At 45.1% G+C, this 3,050-nt stretch overlaps 1 gene segment (V, D, J or C); it reads left to right on the top strand.

Moving 5' to 3' along the window:
- The first annotated feature begins 1,369 nt into the window (after positions 1-1,369).
- Positions 1,370-1,877, top strand: LOC309654703 (T cell receptor alpha variable 8-4-like). The segment is given in 2 exons: positions 1,370-1,415; positions 1,531-1,877.
- The last annotated feature ends 1,173 nt before the right edge of the window (positions 1,878-3,050 follow it).

Genomic DNA, 3,050 nt, shown 5'->3' with positions numbered 1-3,050 from the left:
TATATGAGTGGGTTGGAAACCTTCCACTGCGGGAACGCTTGAAGATACTTCTACTTCGTTATATCTCTTGAGCCAACACATGGCTATGTTTCCCACTCTTACACCTGGTTCTTACTTAAACCATCATCCCAGGAGGACAATGTGCCCCCATCTAAGCACATGTATCAACACAGCCATACAGAAGTTTGTCTCCATATATTCGTGGTTTTTAACATCAATTGTAAATGAAATGGTGCGTGAAAATTTTGTATGTTTTTATACCGTATCATTTCTATACTTTACGATATCTCCTTTGACTCTCTTCGCTCTTAATACAGCTTACCCAGGACCTTTTGATGAGTCATGGTAGATGACCGTAAAGACAACTCATATCATTAAATGAATCTTCCTCAACTTTCTGCTTTCCACGTGAAACATTCCTGCTTTTACACATATAATTCACTTTCCCTCCCTTAATAATAAAAAAGATATCTATCTCTCTTACCTTTAAATAGTGTGCCTCTGTCCAAACGCTTCACCCACTCCATTCTCTTTGACTTCTCTGGCACCTCAGCCCACTGATCATCCAAACTCTATGGTCTGGTTCTTCAGGACTTTCTTGCTACTGATTTCTTGCCATCATTTAAAATATTCAAGCATGCTCCTCTTAAAAAATATTTAATATTCCTCCAAACTCATACATGACTCTCCTGTAACCAATCTATTTTTTCTCAGAAATACCAATGATCTCTTTATTATTAAATCCAAAAGGTATTTTTAACCTCCTTCATCTAGACAAGTGTTTCTCAAATTCTAATGTGAGCAGGAATCTTATTAAAATGCAGATTCTGACTCAGGAAGTCTGGGTAGAGCCTGAGCTTCTGCATTCAGAGTAGCTCCCCGGTGATGCAGTTGCTACTCACCTGCAGACCACATTCAGAGCAGCCACTTTCTGCAGTGCTTGCCACTCCTTTCGGAGACTTTTGTGTTCCTGGCAGGAAGGAGGTGAGGAAGGTTCACAAAAATTTTGAACTGCTCTTTGTTTCTCCATCTGACCAGTAGAGGGGGCTGCTGTGTAAACTGGAAATGGTTTTTCTGTATAAGATCAGAATAATCTCACAAAAACCTTCCTTCCCTACAGTTTAAAAAGATATTCTGACACCACTCTTTGCACAATGACATGTAAAGCATCTCAGACGCCAGAGGCAGGCAGTTTTGTTAAGACAGCCTCTCTCCCAACACACCTTACAACCTCCATCAGAAGAAATCTAAATCCTTTGTCATTCCTCCTCAACCTCACAGCAACCTGGGTTCAAGTCCACCAGTCATCAGACTTTTGTTTGTGGAGAATCTCCCAGAAAGGAGCTCACTGCCTCTTCACTGCTCCGCCATGACCTTGGTGTTCACCTTGATGCTTGAGGTGCTCCTGTTCCTGAGTGAGTACTGTTCCATTTTACTCTCTTGTCTGCACATGGAACATTGTTCTGGACTGACTTTGAATAGAGACTTTTTGTTCTGGCTGAGTTCATTGATTCAGCATTGATGTTTCAGGAGGAACGGGAGCCCAGTCGGTGACCCAGCCTGACGGCCGCATCACTGTCTCCGAAGGAGCCCCTCTGGAGCTGAGGTGCAAATACTCATCTTCTGTTTCGCCGTATCTCTTCTGGTACGTGCAGTACCCCAATCAAGGACTCCAGCTTCTCCTGGAGTACACATCTGGAAACAGCCTTGTCTCAGGTATCAAAGGTTTTGAGGCTGAATTTAGGAAGAGTGAGACCTCCTTCCACCTGAGGAAAACATCAGCTCATTGGAAAGACTCGGCCAAGTACTTCTGTGCTCTGAGTGACACAGTGACTAAGACTACAGTGGGAGATGAACACAAACCTCCTGACACATAGTAGCTTAAAAGACTCAGGGTCTCAGCCTATGTTATTTTCAGGGTGTTGGCATGTTCTGTAAAGGCAAACAGTACAGAGAATACAGAATCCTGAAAGTGTTTGGTTCCCATGGGTGTCTTAGATTTCTTTTCTTTTTCTTTTTTCTTTTGCAAAGGAAAGACTACTGTTTTCTTAATTTCAGTGTTCTCAGTGGTCTTGAGGCTGGTGGGTGGTTTCCTGTCAGTGTCACCTGAGCAGGGCTTGTTCGGTGAGCTGATTGGCTGCAGGAGTAGAAAGATCCAGAACAAGGCATGACACTCACCACCCAGGCGGTTAGCTATGTATCTTAAGGTGAAAATTTCCCAGGAGCCAGGCAAAGCGTCATGAAGAGGCTAGCGGGCGCTGCGCTGGGGCTTTTTTTTGCCCAGGTGTGCTATGTGTTGGGACTGCCCCACGGGGGAACCTGAAGGATTGAGCAGCCGCTGCGCTGTTGAGGGAGGGAGGAGGGGCTGACAAGTCCTGCACACTTTCTATCCTTATTATCAATGCGGCACTTTCAGGGATTTGTCGGAGTTACAGTAACACTCGCTTACAACAGTTTCTCTGTTTCTCATCAGGTGTGTGAGGGGTGGATGTGAAGCAGAGTCCCCAAGCCCAGAGTCTCCAGAAGGGAGCCAGCTCCAGGCTGCAGTGTAATTTTTCCACCTTTGCTGACAGTGTTCAGTGGTATCGTCAGAATCCTGGGGCCACTTCATCCACCTGTTTTACATTCCTTCAGGGGCAAAGCAGAATGGAAGATCCAATGCCACGACAGTCCCTAACGAACGCCGCAGCTCATTGTACATTTCCTCTTCCCAGACCACAGACTCAGCCATTTACTTCTGTGCTGTGCTGCACGGTGCTCCAGGTACCTGCAGCCTGTACACAGACCCTCAGCGGGGCTCAGCCCCTCCTCCAGCCATGATCACACCCTGAGGCCACCATGCCTCATTTGCACTGTTTATTATTCCTTACCTACACTGGTACCGTTTTAACCGCAGACACTTTTTGGCCCTACAGATTTGGGATTTTGCCTTTATCTTCCCTTCTCATTCTATATTTCCTTCTGCACTAGAACCTCTAACGAGGCTAGGAGAGTAGTTCATAAGAGGACAGAATTAAAATAAATATTTAACCACAATATGCTGAACTCCA

The sequence above is a fragment of the Balaenoptera physalus genome, assembly GCF_965194825.1.
Source record: "Balaenoptera physalus genome assembly, chromosome: 2".
Taxonomy (NCBI): domain Eukaryota; kingdom Metazoa; phylum Chordata; class Mammalia; order Artiodactyla; family Balaenopteridae; genus Balaenoptera; species Balaenoptera physalus.
The sequence above is the reverse complement of the archived record's forward strand: the minus strand, read 5'-3'. Positions and strand labels throughout refer to the sequence as shown.